This window comes from Squalius cephalus (assembly GCF_949319135.1).
Source record: "Squalius cephalus genome assembly, chromosome: 1".
Taxonomy (NCBI): domain Eukaryota; kingdom Metazoa; phylum Chordata; class Actinopteri; order Cypriniformes; family Leuciscidae; genus Squalius; species Squalius cephalus.
Genome location: NC_137122.1, coordinates 67,389,954 through 67,414,771, shown reverse-complemented (window position 1 = coordinate 67,414,771; position 24,818 = coordinate 67,389,954). Strand labels below are relative to the sequence as shown.

Below are 24,818 nucleotides of genomic sequence, written 5' to 3'. Positions count from 1 at the left end.
TTTGTTACCATAAATTGCACGTATTAATGTATTATATTTATTCACAGTGCTGTTCGGGGTAGGCGGTAGTGAGAAAGCGAGACGGACAATGAACACATTCATAATCTTTCACTTACTACCATTTCTAAAGCTGAAGTGTATAATTTTGGGGATGTTAAACCACTGTCTCCTATCTCCGCTGAATGTGCAAAGTCATCCTGTGGTCGGACTTCCTGAAGACTGTGAAGACTGCCAGTATATTCACCTGGACGAGTCAGAGTCTGAAACGTGTTAATGTGAATGGATGGCTCTTTACGCTTCTGTTCAGACACACATGCCCTAAACGCAACAGAATGTGTTTATGGTGACGTGACTCTAATCTCTATATCTTCCTCAAGCGTTGTGTTTCCAGCAGAGGAAGAGTCTAGAAGTGGCTCTTTCGTCTCTGTTCTCTTGTATTTGATGTTGTTTGATACAGAAATATGAAGGACCGCATGTAAAAACTGCTTAGGTTGATTAAACATGACTTATAAACACACGACTACAACAACATATGGTTTATCTGAGTTCTTCAAACCTATTTTCATGATGGTAAAGTCAATGCTAATAAACATAGCCTTTATCACTGTGTAGAATACTATGAAATGATATGTTGTGTGTAAGAAGCCACATCATCTCACAGAATACGTGTGATTTCATGTTAATTGCGATTACTCGTTCAGTCCTCGTACTGCTGCATTTCTGTGTGCCGCCACCTACTGTCAGAGAATGAGTTAGCAGTTTTGTATTCGGCCCTATTTGTATTGTCTTTCATAATGGCCTGAACAGACAAATCACATGTGAAAATCAGGCCTCAAGTTTCCAAACGGGAAAGATATCCAGTCTATATCCAGTGCAAAGACCACAAGCACAGGGAAAACATGGACAATCCTTACATTACCCGAGCTGGAAAACAATGTAGGGGTGGCCAAACACAAACAGTGACCAAATCCTGTTTATTTTCAACACTGAAGAAAAATACTTATCACTCAGGGTCCAAGGTCATATCACCAAGGTCATTAAACTATAGCTGAGACTGAACTAACATGCGATATCGGTGAGGAAACAAGATGAGAATAAAATGTAGTGAAAAAGCTAAACCTTCACCTAAATCTCTCTTTATTTCTGTGGAAGAAAGAGGAGACTGTAACATCACGACCGCTGCACAAGCCTCCACGAGCTTTCATGCTTGCGTCTGGCAGATGTCAAGACGTTAAATCCCACAATCAAAGCTCTTCTGTTAAAAGGATACACTTCTGCCCAGTGTTTTACTTAATCTGTGCAATCTGGCAACCGTGCACACACTCCCTCTGAACTGGCCAGGGGAAGAAGCGCAGATGATCGGAAAACACAGAAAAACGAAGCGAAGCAAGTGCTTTGTTTGTGCAGTAAAACTATTTACCACTTTCTTTTACAAAATCTTAATCCCCAAGGCATGAAACTGAGGTTAAACCACTGGAGTCACATGGATTAGTGTAATGATGACTTTACTACCTTTCTGGGGCTTGACAGTGGTAGTTGTGTAGATAGTAGAGTCTCACAGGTTTAGAATGACACGAGGGCGAGGAACTAATGACAGAATGATCATTTTTATTGTCATTCAGTCAGTCTGTGTTCCTTCCACTAAATCTGCCGTCAAACCTTCTCCGGGACGAGCTGTAATAATCCATGATCTCGGCTGTAGTGTGCTGAATACATGCACTATTCAAAGGCTCTTCTGCTGTTGTTTTAAAAGAGAAACTTTACCGTAAATTGGAATGAATGGAATTACTATTATGAATTGTTAATATTTGAGAAAAGTTCTTGTTTTACCAGTTCCTGTAATGTAGAGAGTGTGTTAATGTACATGATAAACAGTATACTTTCGTATTCTGGAGAACAGGTTGTGTTGCTTCTAGTTCAAGTTGTTCTTGTACGTGCCTCATTAAATAGAGCTGTTTTACTCAAGATGTCCTCAGACGAGACACCAAAGATGAGCATATCTCCATCACATAAGCAGATTGAGATCTAAAAGATCTCTGAATAAAATTTAGCGGATTACCTCAGAAGTGCACAGATATTGCCATCAGTTCATTCTGTTGTTAACACTTTCTCTGACAAGAGGATGAGACCCATTATACCGGTTTGGTCAGGTGACGTTCAACATATACCCTATAGCATATAATAAATAAATAGTCACTGAAATAAGGCCAAAAGTGGGAAAAAAAATCTTGTAGCCTAGAATTTTTGCATGGAAATTAGAAAATCATCCAGTCCACTTATTCACATAAAACAATACACTGATTTTGACATTTTCAGACATGTTTTGTGTAAGGAAGGCTTATGCGGCTTAGGGTTAGTGGTAGGCTAATACATTTCTCACATGACAATACTATTTTGAGCAAAATAATCATGATTATCAGTTTTAAACCATTATGTTTCAAGTTTTCATTGACTAAAATGCCCAGACTAAAACTTTACAAAGCAAAAACAGAACAAGGTTGACTAAATATGATCAAACCTCGAAGGCACATTTGACACAGGACTCAGACTAAAAGGAAATGAACAGTCATGATTTGTGCCGTTCTCTCAGATGCCACGAATGCAAACCGAGATGTGGACAGAGACTCTTCCATCAGTCCAGAAGAGGTTCAGTTCACAGTAGGGCTGGGCGATATGGCCAAAAAAATATATCACAATCATTTTTTTTTATATCAGTCGATATCGATAATGATCACGATAAAAGTCAAATCTTTATTTCTTTCAAGTTTAAAGGCAGATTTTTTCTCCTAAGTGAAAGTTGTAGAAACCAGGGGCCGTATTCACAAAGAATTTTAAGGCTAAAAGTAGCTCCTAACTGGCGAATTTAGGAGCAACTCCTAAAAATAATGGGCGTGTCACTCGTAACTTTAGGACTCCTAATTTTTTTGACTAAGAGTAATTCACGAAGCATTTTAGCCCTAAAAGTAGCACCTAAGCCTGGGACAGCTTAAAAGAAGTCGAGAGGACTCCTAACTCACTAAGACCTATTCACAAACCGCTTTTTGTGGCATTTCACGTTGCGATGTTTTGAAATGCGTTTGCGGCGGCTACAGGAGCTTCCAATCGCCAGGGAACAATTCTGCATCGTAGGCATAACTAGGGATGCAATAACGCCGCCACCAACAACAACCAAAACTAGGCTACTCATTGCATGTAAACTAATTGTAACGTTTCATTGTGAATCAAATTAAAATGTTCTTCTCTTTGCAAACGTAGGCAGAAGCATATAGAGACAGATTAATTCAATAATGTTGCAAAGATATTGCATGAATCCATATGTTTCATTAGGCTACTAGGCTATTTGTTTTGCCTTACTCTTTATTCATTTAGGCTATTTATTCAGTTATTCATTATCTTCCATCCTTCGCACTACTTGTGAAGCGCACGCATTCTCAGACCTGTCACCTGTCACTCATCATCGTAGGGGAGGTGTTTGGAATCATTCCCGCGTTACAATCATCAGCCAATCAAGGTGGTCACTTCAGTCAAGCTCGTGCATGAGTAATGACGTCATCCATAACAACGAAGACTCACTCTTAGTTTAGGAGTTGTCATTTTGCTTTACTAAGAGTAGGTCTGAAAGGCGTTGTGAATAACTTTTAAGAGAAAACTCCTAGCTAAAATCTTTTAGTGTGATTTAGGAGTACTCCTAGTGGTAAGATAAAATGCTTTGTGAATACGGCCCCAGAGCGTTAACTGTGGTTTTAAACTACTCTTTATTGTCAGAACATATCAGGACAAACACTTGCCAAACTGGTGAACATTTCACAAATCTGAGGTGGAACATTCAAACATTTGTCATTCTTCCTTAACAAAATAAATATCTTTATTGGACAATTAATTTCTTAGTTTCTGCATGTGCTAATTTTTATTTGGTAAAATGTAATATTCTGACTGTTTGAGTTTTATTAAACTTTGGTCATCCAGTCTCATGCATTTAGATCATGATAACCTCACTATCATGGCAAAATGTAACTTTATGGTTTCTATGGTATTTGTATGAAAAACAGTAGTCTAAATACATTATTAAATACTGTAATTATATTCCATCAGTCCTTTAATACATCGTCTACATTAATAATATAAAACAATTCAATATGTATATCCCACATTTCATGGTGCAGTCAATATTACTAGGCTAACGTTACAGTAAATCCATGGTAGGGGAGAGTGGGGTGATTTGTGCCAGTGGGGGAAGTAGTTCCACCCTTGTTTCTGGAAAACCATAGAAGAAATTGGTCATGTGACCACATAATTTTGAAAAGCAATCACTTTTACTCGTCCTCCAAAGAAGAGAGACACATGGCATGAGAGTTAAGCACATTTTAGTGCAAAAAACTGTTTTTTCCCTTTAAAAGTAAAATCTCTATGATTAAGTTTTTTTGATTGTAGTGTCTGAACAATTATAGACAAGTTTGAAAAACATTTCACACATGTTTTAGTGCTTTAGTAGGCTACACAATGAGTCTATACAGTTAGCATGATGTTAGCTCTTAACTGCTGGATCATGCTAGTTTTTCAAACTTGTGGGTCTGGGGTGATTTGTGCCAAAGGGCCTGGGTTAAGTTGTGCCAGATCCAGACCACCTAGACCAGGGATGGGCAACTTCGGTCCTGGAGGGCCACTGTCCTAACAGAGTTTAGCTCCAACCCTGAAAAAATCACCTGCCTGTAATTTTCTAGTAATCCTGAGGACCTTGATTAGCTTGTTCAGGTGTGTTTGATTAGGGTTGGAGCTAAACTCTGTAGGACAGTGGCCCTCCAGGACCGAAGTTGCCCATCCCTGACCTAGACCTACATTCTCACAGGGGATAATCTTGAGAAGTGAGGAGATGGGCATGCCTCATCATTGTTTGACTTAGGCCTGCCTGTTATTTGTTTAATTTAGCTAACACTGATTTCAGTTTTGAGTTTGCACTATGTTATTAAAGAGAAGTTTTATTCCGTTTTTTAAGTGGCCTATGTCACAATAGGATGTTTAGAAATTAGCCTAGTCACTTTATTCTTATATGTTACATAATTGACAGACAGCGCTATGTCAACAGGCATCTATTGCCAAAGCCTTTTTGCCTGAAATGATTCACAAATATCATATATTGTGTTGCTATGGTGCTCTAAATGGTTGCTAGGGCGTAGCTTGATAGCTTCACAATGATCCTGAGAGACTGATTGGTCGTCTGAGTAGAATGAGCCCGCCCCCTTGTCTCTATGACACTGTGATCCAGAGTTATGTTCAATACAAAATCCCTATGCAATTGACCATAGTGAAAAATGCATGCTATGGTATTCCAGGGTGACAATATCTAAATAAACCTTGAATTAGTAATTTTGTATTGAATTTATCTTGCTTTCATATAGCAGTATGGTTTATAACATTAAAATGTTCTGTTTTACTTCAGAAATCACTGGCACAATTTACCCCCAATGTATTCCCCCAAAGGCACAACTTCCCCCGCACCAGGGGCAAGTTGTGCCATGAGACCACTTTTTTTCCAAGAGCTATATTTCTGAAACAATTTATTTCAGATCCAAAGTTATTGTTCTCAGGGATGCACCACATCCTGAAATATATGTACATCCTTAAGTTGAAGGCATTACTGCCATGGCCTCACTTTAAAGTCACTTTGAGTAAAAACTGGCACAACTCACCCCACTCTCCCCTAAATGATGGGAGATTGTAGACGGAAAAGCCTTGGACTGTATCGTTGCGCTCTGTGTTTCTCCTGTTTGTCAGCGCTGTTTCATCTGCCTTTAAACTGGTTTAAATCACTGAGACACTGAACACTTTTCCTCGCTGAACTCAAGCGCTTCTCACTGGATCTCGTGTTCGAGACCGATCAGAGTAAACGCGTCTGCTCTAGTGAGCTCGCGCTGCGCTGCCGTTTGGACTTTGAGCCGAGCGGGTAAATGGTCCGTGTGGCGCGCGGTTCAAATGAGTTTCGTTCCACTTTTGGCGCATAAACATTATCGAACATTTATCGAACTCTTGATATCGTTTTATCGAGAAAAATGGTATCGCGATAATTATCGTTTTATCGCCCAGCCCTAGTTCACAGCGCTACACTCTCACTGTCTGTCAGCAATCTCTCACTTCCAGGGGCGTAATTTGTGGGGGGGTTGGGGGGGAGATAACCCCCCCCAATATTTAAATCTATGCATTACAACCCCCCCAATATTTATACCATGATCACATGAAAAATATGCAGACCCAAAGTTCAACCCCCCCAATGTTCAAACCAAATCTACGCCCTTGCGTCACTTCCATCGACTCTGATTCTTTTGTCCTGCTGATTTTGTTGAGATGAATCTGAGATGCTTCAATGAATCATAGCTAGAAGTCATTCCTGAGTGATGAGCGAGTGATCTGTTATCCACAGCTCATCTGCACGTAACTGTACGTACACCAGTTAGTCACGCCGAGTGACATGGACATGCTTTCTGGGAAACTGAATCCGGCTGCCAAAGAGTGGTTAAAAACTGGCTGAACATTCAGGTGTGGCGACTTCATTTAACATGATATTTGATACGGATGAGAATGCTGAATGTGTTCACTGTCTGTAATTTCAAGCGTCTGTGCTGATGTGTACATAATTGAACTTGCCTGAATTGAATCTGCGCCATATCACGGGGTGTTGACTTGTTAAAGAAGAGGATACTCATGTGTGAGACTCAGTTTAATGTTTGCTGTCACTTCTGTGCTGTTGTGAGAGTTTCAATAGTGCAACAGTAATAAAGTATTATACAGCATTAAAGTGTTTCAAAGTTTTCCAAGTTGGATTTAATACATTTGGTATCAGCAAAACGTTATTCTAACAACTAGCTTGAACAAAGATTATCTAGTGGGCTGAGGCAGTTTATTATCTTGAGAATTGACCTTACTTGGATTCTCAAGCTTATGTCCAAATGTTGTCTCAACATTGTCCCAACTTTCCAAATTGAGTTATCTGAACAAACAATTTTACATTCAACAATGGTGTGCCAGTTCCCAGCATGCATTGCAGCTTTAAGAAATTATGTGGTAACTACTGTTAAAAAATTATAAACTGAGATTTGTATGTTTCCATTGAAAATCAAACATGGCGATGAGAAACAAGGATGCTAAACAATGTATTGTTGCCTTGACAAGATAAAACCTGTTACTCATTAGATGAACAAAAGTTTTCTATTTTACATTAATTGGAGTGAATTAGTTTTTTTTTTTTTACAGTGTATGAAATATACTAGCCTATAATAATGTATGATATAACAGTGTCAAACTATACTAAAAGCCACAGATAATATATGCATCGTCAAAGTTAAAGATGTTGCATTAATTTACCAATTTAAATATTTTTTTGCAAACAAACATTTTATACATGGTCAAAATGTATTTGACCATGTTTATCAATGAGAAATGCATGTTGTGTGTTTTTGAAGCAGTGTCTTCAACCCATCCTTTCACACACACGGACTCAGATGAGCCCAGGACTGTTACGGAGAGAGATGTTATCTGGAAAATATGACATGATGACGGTGTGCGTCTCAAGGCAATACCATGTCATGTGTCAGTGCTTGTTTTCCTTCGTTTCTATGGTTACTGTCATTTAGTTCATCTGTATCTGTATGTTTAGTTAGTCATCATCATCTGTATCACCTGTGTTTAGGTAATCAGTGTTTGTTATTTAGGCTAGTTCCTCCTGTTCACGCTGTCTTTGTCTGATCTCAGTTATATTTAGTGTTCTGCCGTCCTGTGTTTCATTATCAATAAACCTTCGTTTTATATATATATATATATCCTCGTCTCCGTCGCCTTCCTGCAACCAGCCGTGACCGGCTCATTATGTAATCAGAGATGATGATTTTCTTCTCTTCTTCTGATGACGTCCACACACAGAAACACTCGCTCTCAGTGGATCAGTCCACTTCACACACTGCCACATTAAGCTTAATTATTATAGATCGCCAACATTTAGGCATACAATCATGAAATATAGTTTTACGCCAACAGTAAGTGCGACACAAATACTTTGTGAACTTTGCAATTGTGTTAGTAGTATTCTAGTAATTTTGGTGTGAAAAGGCCTTTACACCTGTAACACATTATACAGTCAAACCTAAATGTATCCAAACACCTTCACCATTTCTCACATTATCACAGTTTATTCGCTATAGTGTAGAAAATGGTGAAAAAATATGAGCAGAACTCAGTTGATATTTGACTGGTTTTGTCCGTCCTTCTGTTAGACTGTCTCACACATGAATTATGTTGAATATCTGTCAGATGTTAAATTTAACTACACAATTAGATAATACCAGTTTAGCTCAACCAATCACCAAGCAATGCTTCATTGTGTTCAGTCTGTGTGTAAAAAGAGCATTAGCAATTAAAGAAAACACACTTCAGCAAAACATGATCAGCTCAAAGTGTCCCAATCATTTTTCATCCCAATTTTTTTATAAATGTCACTGGTAGTCTCTGGATGAAGAATATTTGGGTGTAATATGTCACAGTTTACTTGATTTTGCTCTCCTCACTTACAGAAATGAACAATAGTGTCCTGCACACACTAGTAAAACAAATATAAAAAATGATATCTGGTGTCTAATTTTTGGTTTGATTGTACGTGCATCCTTATATTGACATGAAGCATCAGATGATGAGATGATGATGAACCAGCCAATAAAACTGTAAAACACACAAGCCCATCTCCAACGGCAAACTGTCTATGAGAAACCAGGCCGTGTCAACACAGATGAAGCCAAACCACAGAAGACTCCGGTTGCGATTGCAGTCGCAGTTCCACTGAAGAAAGCACACTTTCGCTGAGGTGTGTGTGTGTGTGTGTGTGACAGACCTGGACAGTGGTCGGGGAGAGGAGGCCCTCGTGCACCACGATCACGACCCTTCGTTGGCAAGGAGGAACCAGAGGCTGCGTCTGGAACACACACACTCCACCGCACCTTCCCGTTCCCAGATGCCCTACACTCTCGCTTTCAGCAGGACTGGACCGTCACACGCCAAGAACACACTCCAGAGACACACACGCACACTCCATCGATCATGCCGTCAATACAGCCAGGAACCACAAATACACTGATCTGAACCTGGAGCCGACACACACACACACACACACACACACACACACACACACACACACACACACACACACACAATGCATATGCCTTCACGTCCATTAACTGTCAAGTCTATCTTTAAATCTATTCCTGACAAAGCGAGAAAGTGATTTAGGCTTTAGGCTATTCTGCAGTTTGAAGAGAGAATTTAAGCTATGTGGTTTTTTTTGGTACAGTTGCTTGGTTGTAGGAAACAGACACATAGATGGGTGTAGGTAGATTTGGTGGCCATAGCATGAAAGGCTTACGTATTGAAGCATATGAGCAATATTTGATCAGTCTGGTCAGAACAGCTGAAGATCTATGTTGAGTTTGCTGGTTGTAACTTAAAAGTCCTTGTAGGAGTTAAATGAGTAAAGTGTATTAGTAACAATTACTAAAGTGTATGCACACAATAATGAAGTAATTTTGCCACCTAAAAATCTTAGCTGGGATTGCAATATTCCTTATACTTATACAGACAGAAGTTTAATACCATTTAATATAACAATCTTGACAGCTACTGTATGATAATTAATTCCACTTTGGCATTAAAAAAAATTCACATTAAGACTTGAGATGCATTTGTGGTGAAGTATGGATTTACATACAGTACACAGTGGGCCCTACAACTATTTGCATTGTACGTCTTGCAGAGTAGGAAAAAATATCAAAACAAAGAAATATCACACAAAAACATGTTTTTCAATCACAACTTTTCACACTTTTGAAACAATAGATACATTTTTTCAAAATTAAGCCAAAAGTCTTAGACATTGTAGTTGTCAAACTTTGTAGAACATGTTCATTTATTCCAGTCATGACAACTCTCGGGAGATTGGTATGGTAATAGAGATTGGTATGGTAATGGATATGGCAATGTTAATGTATTTGATCTTGGCAGAATAGATCTGCTGCTGCTGGAGAACATGTACAGAGACTTGCTACTGCAAATACCTTCACAGACATTGCCGTGAGCATGTAAGCTATTCTGCTGTAGCTGTACATGTATCCCATAGCAGATCTATACAGGTGGAGCTGGGGAAGAGGGAGGGTTTCTGTAAGAGCGCTGCAGTCAGATAACCCCCGTATCAGATCTATACAGGTGGAGCTGGGGAAGAGGGAGGGTCTCTGAAAGAGCGCTGCAGTCAGATAACCCCCATAGCAGATCTATACAGGTGGAGCTGGGGAAGAGGGAGGGTTTCTGAAAGAGCGCTGCAGTCAGATAACCCCCGTATCAGATCTATACAGGTGGAGCTGGGGAAGAGGGAGGGTCTCTGAAAGAGCGCTGCAGTCAGATAACCCCCATAGCAGATCTATACAGGTGGAGCTGGGGAAGAGGGAGGGTCTCTGAAAGAGCGCTGCAGTCAGATAACCCCCGTATCAGATCTATACAGGTGGAGCTGGGGAAGAGGGAGGGTTTCTGAAAGAGCGCTGCAGACAGATAACCCCCGTATCAGATCTATACAGGTGGAGCTGGGGAAGAGGGAGGGTTTCTGTAAGAGCGCTGCAGTCAGATAACCCCCGTATCAGATCTATACAGGTGGAGCTGGGGAAGAGGGAGGGTTTCTGTAAGAGCGCTGCAGTCAGATAACTCCCGTATCAGATCTATACAGGTGGAGCTGGGGAAGAGGGAGGGTTTCTGTAAGAGCGCTACAGTCAGATAACTCCCGTATCAGATCTATACAGGTGGAGCTGGGGAAGAGGGAGGGTTTCTGTAAGAGCGCTACAGTCAGATAACTCCCGTATCAGATCTATACAGGTGGAGCTGGGGAAGAGGGAGGGTCTCTGAAAGAGCGCTGCAGTCAGATAACCCCCGTATCAGATCTATACAGGTGGAGCTGGGGAAGAGGGAGGGTTTCTGTAAGAGCGCTGCAGTCAGATAACCCCTGTATCAGATCTATACAGGTGGAGCTGGGGAAGAGGGAGGGTTTCTGAAAGAGCGCTACAGTCAGATAACCCCCGTATCAGATCTATACAGGTGGAGCTGGGGAAGAGGGAGGGTTTCTGAAAGAGCGCTGCAGTCAGATAACCCCCGTATCAGATCTATACAGGTGGAGCTGGGGAAGAGGGAGGGTTTCTGTAAGAGCGCTACAGTCAGATAACCCCCGTATCAGATCTATATAGGTGGAGCTGGGGAAGAGGGAGGGTTTTTGTAAGAGCGCTGCAGTCAGATAACCCCCGTATCAGATCTATACAGGTGGAGCTGGGGAAGAGGGAGGGTTTCTGTAAGAGCGCTACAGTCAGATAACCCCCGTATCAGATCTATACAGGTGGAGCTGGGGAAGAGGGAGGGTTTCTGTAAGAGCGCTACAGTCAGATAACCCCCGTATCAGATCTATACAGGTGGAGCTGGGGAAGAGGGAGGGTTTCTGTAAGAGCGCTACAGTCAGATAACTCCCGTATCAGATCTATACAGGTGGAGCTGGGGAAGAGGGAGGGTTTCTGTAAGAGCGCTACAGTCAGATAACTCCCGTATCAGATCTATACAGGTGGAGCTGGGGAAGAGGGAGGGTTTCTGAAAGAGCGCTACAGTCAGATAACTCCCGTATCAGATCTATACAGGTGGAGCTGGGGAAGAGGGAGGGTTTCTGTAAGAGCGCTGCAGTCAGATAACCCCCGTATCAGATCTATACAGGTGGAGCTGGGGAAGAGGGAGGGTTTCTGAAAGAGCGCTGCAGTCAGATAACTCCCGTATCAGATCTATACAGGTGGAGCTGGGGAAGAGGGAGGGTTTCTGTAAGAGCGCTGCAGTCAGATAACCCCCGTATCAGATCTATACAGGTGGAGCTGGGGAAGAGGGAGGGTTTCTGTAAGAGCGCTGCAGTCAGATAACCCCCGTATCAGATCTATACAGGTGGAGCTGGGGAAGAGGGAGGGTTTCTGAAAGAGCGCTGCAGTCAGATAACTCCCGTATCAGATCTATACAGGTGGAGCTGGGGAAGAGGGAGGGTTTCTGAAAGAGCGCTACAGTCAGATAACTCCCGTATCAGATCTATACAGGTGGAGCTGGGGAAGAGGGAGGGTTTCTGTAAGAGCGCTGCAGTCAGATAACCCCCATAGCAGATCTATACAGGTGGAGCTGGGGAAGAGGGAGGGTTTCTGAAAGAGCGCTGCAGTCAGATAACCCCCGTATCAGATCTATACAGGTGGAGCTGGGGAAGAGGGAGGGTTTCTGAAAGAGCGCTGCAGTCAGATAACCCCCGTATCAGATCTATATAGGTGGAGCTGGGGAAGAGGGAGGGTTTCTGAAAGAGCGCTGCAGTCAGATAACCCCCGTATCAGATCTATATAGGTGGAGCTGGGGAAGAGGGAGGGTTTCTGAAAGAGCGCTGCAGTCAGATAACCCCCGTATCAGATCTATACAGGTGGAGCTGGGGAAGAGGGAGGGTTTCTGTAAGAGCGCTGCAGTCAGATAACCCCCATAGCAGATCTATATAGGTGGAGCTGGGGAAGAGGGAGGGTTTCTGAAAGAGCGCTGCAGTCAGATAACTCCCGTATCAGATCTATACAGGTGGAGCTGGGGAAGAGGGACGTTTCTGAAAGAGCGCTGCAGACTGACTGAGAACAGCAAACTACCAGTATTTGAATGTTAAGCAGCAGCTCATTGGCCACTGATGCAACAGCAACCAATCAGCTGTGCTATGTAGATAATGATGTAATCACTACCAAGTTTAAATTTGATGAACCACTCAGTAGAATTTACTTAAATCCATGAAAAGTAGCTTTCGACAACAACTGGCTAATCATTTCCAAGAGTGCCTCAGAAAAGGAGGAGTTTGTTCTGAGAAACACTCTAGATGTTTGCCAATAGGGAAATTGGCAAAGAAAATCGATTCACCTAACTATCACGATTATTTTGTTTTGTTTACGTAAAACAACTCTTTTAGTCCATTCTTATAGACGAGGTGGACAGAAGTTATCCACTATCCACAAGTTGCAACAGAAGGTGAAATGTGTCCTTATCTATGAGTGTTAAGAGACATAATATCCCTTTCAAGCGGATGAGAGAATACGACACGAGATCCCCAGCGCTTCTGAGAAAGAAAAACGCATCACAAGCTTAACTGTAATCAATTGTTTCCCATAATTGTGGACTTCAGTTCGGCCTTCAATACCATCATCCCTGATCTTCTCACAGCCAAACTGACTCAGCTCTCCATGCCATCCACAATCTGTCAGTGGATCTCCAGCTTCCTGACGGACCGGCAGCAGCTAGTGAGACTGGGGAAACTCACATCCAGGACCCTCACCATCAGCACTGGCGCCCCCCAAGGGTGCGTTCTCTCCCCACTGCTCTTCTCCCTGTACACTAATGACTGCACTTCTAAAGACCCCTCTGTCAAGCTCCTGAAATTTGCAGACGACACCACTGTCATCGGTCTCATCCAAAATGGTGACGAGTCTGCTTACAGACTGGGGGTTGAACAGCTGGCTGTCTGGTGCAGTTATAACAACCTTGAGCTGAACACACTCAAAACAGTGGAGATGATCGTGGACTTCAGGAGAAACACCCCAGCACTCCCCCCTCTCACCATCATGAACAGCACTGTGGAAGCAGTGGAGTCATTCAGGTTCCTGGGCTCTACCATCTCCCAGGACCTGAAGTGGGCAAATCACATTGACTCCATTGTGAAAAAGGCCCAGCAGAGACTGTACTTCCTTCGCCAGCTGAAGAAGTTCAATCTGCCACAGGAGCTGCTGATCCAGTTCTACTCAGCCGTCATTGAGTCTGTTTTAAGCACTTCCATCACTGTCTGGTTTGGTTCAGCTACCAAATCGGACATCAGGAGACTACAACGGACAGTCCGGACTGCAGAGAGGATTATTGGTGCCCCCCTGCCAACCCTCCAGGACCTGTACTCTTCCAGAGTGAGGAAGAGAGCAGGTAAAATCATCACAGACTCCACTCACCCTGGACATCCCCTGTTTGAACTGTTACCGTCAGGACGGCGACACAGATCACTGGCCACAAGAACTTCCAGGCACAGGAACAGTTTCTTTCCACAGGCCATTTCCCTTCTGAACACTTAACATGCCCCCCAAAGCATATGCCTGTAAGTGCAATACTCCCACTGTCTAGTGCAATAAACTCAGGTGATATTTATATCTATATTATTCATACTACTCAAAATACTGTAAATATGTTTATAATCTGTAACATGCGCTAGACTCCCACTGTCTAGTGTAATATTCTCTAATTCAGGTGATATTTATATTATTCATACTACTCAAAATACTGTGAATATGTTCATAATCTGTGTTTATTCAGACTAAACCCAACTGTGACCCTACTTTTTTACTTTTATACTATTTTTATTTATTTTTTATATATTTTCATTCTTAGAATTTGTATTACTATGTTCTTGCTGTATTTGTATTTGTATATGTGCACTGGAAGCTTCAGTACCAAGAAAAATTCCTTGTGGGTGCAAGCACACTTGGCAATAAAGCTCTTTCTGATTCTGATTCTGATTCTGATAAGCAAAGTCATACTTAAAAACCATTTAGAGCAGTTTTAATAATAGATATGTGGGTGACGGCAGCAGTGTTAATCGAGGAGCGATTTGGAGACATAACTCCTGGAATACGTCACAGAAAACACATGGAGGTGTGTCTGTGTTTGCTGATATTATCTGAGTAAGCCAACTAATGATGCCATCCATTCCTTCCATCACAGCTCAGATATCCCCGTCCACGCCAGCACAATGCCACCACATTCTGGAGAGTTAACACACACTATAATTATGACAGTCAATCTAGAAGACTTCCTGCTCAAAGAGAACACGTATCAAGTGTTAAAACAACTTGAGCATATCGCTATCATTCAGTATGTGCTGTAGCTTTGGTGAACAACTTTAATGATACCATGATCTGAATGATAATTTGAGTAATGACAAATACGCTTGATAGTCATAAACTAGACGTGTGTTTCACAGGTTTTGTGAGATTCATCTCTCAGCTTTGATCTGGACAGATCTGACCTCTCTGTGTTCATAAAGGACATGTTGGCACGTGAATATTTTTAGTTGTACCGCTATATTTTATTGATCCAAAAAACAAACGTTGTAGAGATGAGAAAAGTTGTATTAGAAGATCACGTATGCGTTCAACTCCCTGTCAAACCGGTTCATGCGCTGTCAATCATCTCTCTGATGGACTATTACCATGGAGACATTATGGTGTTTTTGTTTTGAACTATGGTTCATTTTTAAGAGCACGTTTCAACATGTTTAAGTTGAAATAACTTTATATAAAAAATAAATACATGAGCATCAGTATGTAAAGTATGTTTGATTGTTTAAAGATTTGTTTCGTCTTTATTTAAAACTGTGTTTTAACAGGCAACATACCACTTTCATTCAGGCAATATCATAGGGTAAGAACCATATTGTGTAATCAAATTCCCCTGAGAAGTTTGTTTTTACAAGCTCGGAAAACTCAAAGAATGTGCATTATGTGTGTCATTTATGTTTCATTATTATTATTTTTATGCTGCAACAGAGAATGATGGGAAATGTAGTTTGGTCACTCATGCCTATCATTTAAACTGGCTAAATGAGTAGTGTTTTCTGGCAAACTTTATCTCTCTTCTTCATTAACAGTACGCATAATGCGTACAAACTACATTGCACTGTCGGCATTCAGACATCAGTGTATCATGACTGAAAACTGCACAGGCTCAGTGTGTATATATTATGAATACAGGTACAGTTAAAGTGTCTTATTGCGCATTTAACTGATTTTTGGACAATCACCAATTTATAATTCCTCAGCAAGTAAGCGACGAAAGCTTCTCTCCAACGCTTCTCGGAGCCGAGAGCTGACTCTGGAAAGCACCAGGCCGTTGGTCTGGGAGAAGTGTCAGAACAGGAACAAAAGATGACTTCACTGAGCAGGAATCCTGAGTATGTGAACGAGACAAACTCAGACACATTCTCATGGAGGGAGCATTAATACACACCTACTGTAGATCTGAACACCTGTGGAGGAAGCCAGGGTCTGAGCCGCTTACTGAACACTGGCAGGGAAAACCCTGAACCACACACACCCACAATGCACTGCTCCTCTCTGAGGCCACTGACGCTGCCCGTGTGTGTGTGAGAGCCCAAACACTGGAGGTTACAGCCTCTCTCTGTCTGTCTCCACACATCTCACAGCGTTTCTCTTGCAGAAAACACAGATTTGTGGGTTACACTGAGAATTTCCTGTTTAAGCCCATTAATTATAAACGCTCATCAGGACAGAACTGTTACAAACTTGTGTGTCATGAAATGGGAGACTGTACGACTCTTTATTAGACTTTTAAAAGGAGTTTTACAAAAATGTAAACTTTATAATACTTTATCACTTTACAATAAGGTTCATTAGTTAACATTAATGCATTAACTAACATGAACTAACCATGAGCAATACATTTACAGTATTTATATTTGTCAATGTTAGTTAATAAAATCCAGCTGTTCATTGTTTGTTCATGTTAGTTCACAGTGCATTAACTAATGTTAACAAATACAACCTTTGATTTTAATAACGTATTAGTAAATGTTGAAATTAATATTAACTAAGATTAATAAATGCTTAAGAAGTATTGGTCATCCTTAGCTCATGTTAACTAAAGCAGTTAACTTACATTAACTAATTAACCTTATTGTGAAGTGTTACCAAAATAATATACTTTAAAATACTGAACGTAATGTTTTCAGACACAATTTAGTGCATTTAAAATAAATTAACTTTAAGTGTAATGTCGAATAACTCACAATTAGAATACAGTTCAATTTGAAATAATTTAGTTCAAATTATAATCAAGAGCTTTAGATGTGCATTAGCATGTTAGTCAACACACTTTAAATGAAAAACTTTTAATTTCACATTATTACAAAGTGCACTTTTTTATGGCTAAGTTTCTTACACTTTTAAAGTGTACTCTCTTTAAGTGCCCTTTTATTTCATTGACATTAAAAAACTGTACGCTAAAAGTGCACATTCAATTAAGTGCACTTCTTTTTCACAAGGGCTGATTATATATATATATATGCTCAGGATTATTCACACTACAAGATTCAGGAATGGTTTCTACCCAATGCCATAAGACTGTTCAACACTGATGTTTAATCAACACTAATGTCTAACACTTATGTTAGTATTAGGTAAGAATACTGGACACTTCATAATATCAAAAATGTCACTTTGTCACTTTATTGTCTTATTTATTTCGTCACGGATTATCTTATTGTCACATAAGTAATTTCTGTATATATGTATATTTGTTTTGTTTATATAGCAGTGAGGTTTATTGTTTTTGTCTATACCAGTGCAAGTAAGGCTTTCATTGTACTTGGTAACTTGTACACAAGACAAGAATAAATTACTTGACCCAATTAATTTGAACCGAAACCCCCAAAAATGTTGAGTATAAACTGCTTAATTCTCCTGGAGTCAGTCAGGTTCACTGAACAGAAATGTAAAATGTTTGTGAAGTCTGTGACTAGTAAAGGACAGTGGACGTTAGAGAGTGGACTCTTGCAGTGATGCTTCTGCGCCTGTGGATATTGTGACAGCACTATCGTATCCGTACCACCCAGCCGGACGGAAACCGTATATAAAATACAGGACAGGACTGAAGACGTGCTCCGCCGTGGCGTGACTGTGTGTCACTTCTTTCTTTGCATGTGTGTTGTTGACACCTGTGTGTGCGAGGGTCAGAGACACAAAGGGCCGTGTGTGTGTGAGTTCTTCTCCTCGACCGCACGGGTAGAAGCGCTCCGGCAGAACAGGGAAACGAGTGTGAGCGCGGCCGGTGTGGTGAACCCACGATGGGATCCAGAACCCGTCTTCCACCTTTATTGTGTGTGTCGGTTCACCACAACCCCAGTTTTCCTTCTCTGAGACAGACAATCACAGTCATTGTGCTGTTTCTGAACACCCGACGGGCACCAGAACTGAGTCGTAGCGCTCGGTTGTAAAACAGCAGTGTGCAAAAAGGAGAAGAGTTTGATGTGATGTGCATTTAACCCTCTGGTCCTCTTAAAAAAATGACGTTTTGTTTTGTAAATCATTTTTTTCTTCATTGGAATGGTATGAAACCTTGGTAGAGGTTTTGGCACTTGCTATGTGAACACACACAAAACTCATGGAGATTATTTGAACAGGTTAAATGGTCCTGAATAAAATAGTCACACTTGTGCTCCTCGCGGTCAAACATGAGCACTTTGGAAATTAATGGGAGACGAATTTTATCTAAAATGGCTTTGATTTTCTTGCAGTTTTAGAGTAAAAGGCGATGTTGAAAATATACAGTATGTTTCATTTAAAATTTAAAATAGTATTTGTGTGCATTTTTCATAATAAATGTAAAATTCTGTTACTTTTTTTAAAGGGATGGTTCAGAGTAAAATCAACCTAGGGTCCTTTGCGCCATGGCCTCGAGCCGAACACCCCCCAGAAGCCTTTTTTCCCTTGGTCGAACATTATTAAAGTTAGAGCTTATTTCGAGATATCAGGCGGATGGTTTAGTGCAGCGCTAACGGATCTAAGGATGAATCTGGTAAATTACCCCACTAATAATGCCCAGAACTTCTACAGTAGTACAAATAGGTTCTGTACTCATAAAACGAGGCATTGGAAAGTTTGTAAGTACATATACAGCTTATTTAAATAACACTTTCCTGATGGCTATTGCTACCGCTAACCCGGACGTCGAGGTCACTTCAGTGATTTGGGAAAAGCACGTAAAAGTCCTGGCAGAAAGCGATGCACATTAAATGCATCATTACATTAAATGGTGGAGGTTTAAATAAAGAGGTCATCACACGCCTCCATTTGCCGCCAATCACGACAGTTGAGGAAACAGAGGAAAGTCAAACAAATTGGCGAAGCAGCACGCACAGACCTTGGCATGACTGAGCCATGACGATGGTGCATCGACAGGGAAGTATGGCTGTGGACAGACGAAGTCTAGGCGAAAGTTAGCGAGAAGAAACGCCTCTACCACGCTGTTCTCGCTGACAAAACCCCTGATAACTGGCAGAAGTATCACGATGCCCGAAGGAACGCGATGAAGGCCGTAGCTGCCGCAAAAGCTGCTCGCTCTGACGAGCTCTACGTGCGAACATGACATCGACCTTGTGACGGATGCTGTCACGCGAGACCTACAGCACCAGGGACACTTCTCTACGCGGACGATGCTATGCTCGCTGCTGAAGAGAAGGCAAGCCTCGGAGAAATCGGCTGGCAACTTTCGGCCTACGCCTCAGAGTTGAAAAGACAGAGTACATGACGACAAACCCGAACGAGCGGGGTAATGTCAAGATCGACGGCACTGACCTACCAAGAGCCGAGACATTTAAGTATCTCGGCTCAACGATGGAAGTCTGAGCCATGAAGCCACTGCGCGAGTCAAGAAAAAGAAGAAGACTGAATAAAAAACATCATCAAACTAAAATATAGTACAACAGTATTTCAGTGACAAAAAACTAAATAAAACATTCTGTCCTTTTTGACCACCACATGAGGAGCACCAAGACTGAAAGTGCATCTACTCTGAGTACTTGTGTTGTGGAGCAGATTCCTGATTTATGGCTCATTGTTGTGTGTGTGTGTGTGTGTGTGTATGTGTGTGTCTGCGCATGCATGTCCTCACCCGCAGGAGCCTATCATTACAGTCGTCACGCTGCCATCTCCACACCAATCCCACAAGCCCCGACAGAGACCCACACACACCTGGAGGCACAAACATCCTGTTCACACACACACACACACACACACACACACACACACACACACACACACACATGCCAACCCATTCACAGTCCTCTCTCCTGGCAAACCACAAGTGTTTTTCTGCTTTTCAGTTTCTCTTCATTGTTATTGTGCTTCATGTCTGTGCAGTGCCACGGTTCGAGAGCTTTCGGTGCCAGCTACCACAGGTGCTGCTCCCATGGGCTAAAGAGTGTGTGTGTGTGTGTGTGAGAGAGAGAGAGAGAGAGAGAGAGCGAGTATTGACACTGCCTTGTGTAAACATTTAACGCCTAAAGACTTCAGAACACAATCAGAATCTTCCTGTATTATTCACTGCAGTTGACAGATTTACAGCTTTAGAAAACATGCTCGCTGTGGGAGTCTCATGACTACACCCAGAGTTACTGCGTATCAATCTCAGTTTGTCTAGCCGTCAACAACTCTTTCAAGTGCAAGACTTGTTGTTTCCTTGTTTTCAGAACGGCCAAAAGCACGTGCCCCTGCTAATCGATGGCTTTGCTAGTCCTTTCTCAGCACGAATCTTAATGCTACACCATGTGCTTTCAGCTCCAGCATGAGCTGTGCATAAACCATTGGGGCGTCATCAAACCTTTGCTTATACCGCCAAGACCGTCTACATGCTTCCAAAAACAGGGAAAATAAGAGGATGAAAAACACCAAGTGTAGCCGTACATACAGTGGTATACGCTATATCCCAAGTCTTCTGAAGAAAAAGACCCTTTTCCCCTCATTTAGGAGATTGAAAGCCAAGTTCAGTAACACTTCATTTTACAGTGTCCTTATGTTGCATGTAGGCCTAGTTACTATAGTAATAACAGTAAATTATGCATACTTATATGCAACTAACTCTAAGCCAAACCCTAATCCTACCCTAACCCTATAGTAAGTACATTAATATTACAGTCATACTGTAACACAGACACCTTACAATAAAGAGTGTTCAATATTAAGCAACTACATGGGTTAGGGAAGGATTTGGGTTTGGTTGAGGGTTAGTTGCATGCAATTATGCATAATTTACTGTTATTACTATGGTAAATACATGTAACATATGTAACAAGGACACTGTAAAATGAAGTGTTACCAAATTCTCCATAACTTGAACGCTCTTAGATAGTCATAGAGATGTGTAACAACACGAGGATGAGATGATTTGGTGCGGATCTCTGATCCGAGGACCACTTTCCAGCTGAGATCCAACATTTACACATGTACAGTTTCAAGCCCAGTCCCACCGTGCAGCGTTCAGGACCATAACACACTTCAACACGCAGATCTGCTCTGATGCAGCGCTGGAAACCATGTGTGATCTACCACCCACACACACACACACACACACACACGCGCAGAGCTCAACGTGTCTAAATCCTCTTAGAAACAAGTCTGCTCTTGGGTCAGTTTGAACTTTGGTGTCACAATGGGTGCAGTGATGCAGATTATGGGCTTCATCCACGTGGATTCTGGGACGCACGGCTTCGGCCATCATGGACTGGGCTGAAGAAACTGCAGTTGCACAGTTGTGCCAGAGATGTGTGTGTCTTTCTCTCTCTCCCCCTGCTGGATTATTGCTTTTCATGTGGACTCGCGTACAGTTTTCAGGTGCACAAGAACTGAGCTCTCATTATCCAAATGAAGCGAACTCTGGCGTTAATCGAATCCAGGTTTAAACCAGAAGTGCTAGTGAGAAAGCACCCTAATAGTCCAGTCAAGCCCCCTTCATTTATACACACATTTGATACACATCCACTGATGTACAGATGCAATGTTGAACTATTACAACTTAAACATTTAACACAAGGCCAAACTCTTGTGTGACACCCTATTGCTGATACAATTATTTATTTACTGAGCCACAAAATCCCGGGACCGATTGTAGAAGAGGAATATCAGTCACAGAAATGATGATTTCCTTAAATCACTGTGTAATGAGAGATTTTTCCACATTTATAATGATCAGTTTGAGCAAATGCTCATACTCATCTCTGGACTATTTATTTATCAAAGCAGTAAAAGATCATGGAAATTATTGTAAGTATATGATACTTCCATGGTTATTCTATGGTAATTGTATGTCATTTTTAAAGCTTGAAATCATCAGTCACCATTAATTGTCCTTGCATTAAAAAGACAGACAACAACGTTCTTCAGAATCTCTCAGTTTAAGAAAGAAAGGCATAAAGGTTTGGGACAATGTGAGGGTTTGAAAATTATTTTTTCTTTTTTTTTTTTGGAAGAGCTATTCCCTTAAAGTCGGCATGAAACAGAAATTAAAGTTGAGGCTTTTCATCCCTAGTGAAATTGAACATTGAACAAATTGAAGAGCTTCTTGAACAAGGAAAAAATGTAGTATGGAACTAGATTTTGTCCATTGGGAATTGATTGGATCATTGTCATTGATATGTTACAACTTGCGCACTACTAAATATTTTTGCGTTGCACGTTAAACTTAGTTGAAATGCAACTCTACATATAAATGAAATATAGGAAGCCTGTGACAGGAGTTAATGTTTATGAGGGAACTTATTTTTCTTTTCTTTTTAAATAATGATGTGCACTGATAAATAGCATGTAATGCACACAGCAACATTCCCTAAAAAATAAGAATTTTTTACCGCTTTTTTAGAACTAAAATTAGAAAGAGTTACACGGCTGAATGGATATGGAGTGCTGTCAAATATGCAAAGACAGCAACAATTGTGCAGCAGAATGTGAGTTTCTCAATGAGAAACTGGTGAGATCCAGAAAAGCGACTGGGCCAGTCCCCGTCAGGAAGGCTGTTGGAGCCATGGCCTTTCTTGATCCTGTCCCTCTCATATCTAATAAACACAAAGAGCCAACAAAGCCCTTGGGCTTAAACTGGAGGACAGTCCTTATCAGCACACGCTGTTCTCCGCACATGTGCAGCTCCACTACGGTACAGTACCATGTTAAAGAAGCAGTACCTTGGTAAAGCAATGCCACTTCTAAAGTAGAATAGCTAATTGTCTGCTGTTTGAAAGCGCCGCTGGGCCTGAAATGTTGCTGAGGTAGGCACTCTTGTCTGGAGCAGAGCTAATATCAGTTGTTAAACTGGGGGTTTTTGTGACGGGTAAGGAGAAATATTTGAAGGGCTGCGAAAGAACAGCCTTTAGGGCAGAATCACTCTCAGTGTACAATGGCCCGGCTGTGTTTGTGCTTCCCATCCAGTACAACAGTCATGAGTACAGTACAGTAATCATCCCTCGTCTCTCTCGCGGTCGAACCGGTGACTAACGAGAGGAATGAACAGCCAGAACCAGAGGAACGCTGGGTAAGACATGATCAAACACAGGACAACACTTCTCCCTCATTATGAAGATAAAACCAGCCTTGTCTTCGCAGATAATCCCTGCACATTTACTCAAAGTGTCTCCATTAAAAGCTTTCCATCATGACACACACACACACCGTAAAGCTCTGAAACACATCTGTGTGTGAATAAGACACCTGATCTGCTAACAAGAGGCTTTCAGGCGAAAGACAGAGGTGATGTTTTGGTCCCTCATCACACGACGTGGATCCCATCAGCAAGATACTCTATACTCATATAACAATCCAAGTCCAAGTCAGTCACACTGCTTCTCTTAACAGGGACACACATGATCCACATGCAGTCATAATCTCACACACTTTAATCTCACACACCCATCACAGCAGCAAGCATACAAGTTCTGCTGGAGAAATAAGGAACTGAAAGAGAGAGGCCACAGGTCAGACGGGTTTCAAACACCACAGCGTCTTCAAGAGAAAACGTGTGTCTGGACAGATGACTGGCATTTACACACACACACACACACCTGTCACTCACCGGCTGCACCCTACTTCAGTCGGATTTATTTTTGGCTATCATAAAAATAAAGTATTGCCATAATTTAGGTCAGCATGAAACAGAAACAGTCTTTTCTTCACTGCTATGACTTTAGCTGAGTGAGATGGCTTATCGACCAATAACACATGTCAGATTGATTGGATTGATTGGATGGTTGTGGTTTGCTATTGGTGGATCTCATGTGAGTGACAGGTTATAGCCCCGCCCTCGTCATCAGAGAAGAGATATTCTGAGTTAAGATCATGAGGAACATGAATTAAAAAACAAAACAAAAACGATGTGAACTGATAAATCATTTATAATAAGTATTGCAATATTAAACAAATAGGAATTGTCAATTTTGATTTCATGGTGACTTTAAAAGTTCCTCTGAACGGACAGATGAATGAGCAGCGTTAGGCAGTAGCTCACAAACACGTGTAATCTCTCAGTCTCCTGTGATTCGAATTAGCCTCAGGAGCTGTTTGCTAATGCTAATCCCTCAGGTTTGTCACATTACTATGAAATGCTGTTTAAATATATGAGAAGCATTTTTTTTTTTTACTTTGAGGACAAATCTTGAAAAAAAAAGATTTTCATAGAAAATAGAAAATATGTTTGCTTTGTGTGTGTGAGTGTGTGTGTGTGTGTGTGTGTGTGTGTGTGTGTGTCCCGGACACACAAAGCAAACCTAAACTACATAAGTAACTAACATGACCTTCTGTTAAACAGGAACAAAAACATATTTCACTCTCATGAACATAAAGTTTGTCTGGAGTCGACACGGACTTCCTGAGCGTTGCTGACTGATGTTTACAAAGTCATTCCTGCAGTTCAACATGTTGTTCATTCTTGCCCATCTATTCAACTCGAGGTCATTAAAATCGCTGCCGCTGAATTAGGGTTAAGTGCTCTGTCATGAGTAAAAAAAATACAACCAACTTCATCTAAATGCCACAATGGAATTGTGAAAAGATTTTTGATGTATTTATAGTGCATTACCAATTCTAGTTAAATATCTTATCCATTCCTCGTTCCCTTCTAGAATGGCTCTGCTATCTAGACCTGGTCATTACGCTGTCCATGGTCCTTAGCTG

The 24,818-nt window shown here is 41.3% G+C and overlaps 1 long non-coding RNA gene across 1 annotated transcript in view; it reads right to left on the bottom strand.

The window, feature by feature from the left end:
• LOC307159713 overlaps positions 1–24,818 on the bottom strand; it is a 144,690-nt gene that overhangs the window by 45,407 nt on the left and 74,465 nt on the right. The gene's annotated exons all lie outside the window — the stretch shown is intronic.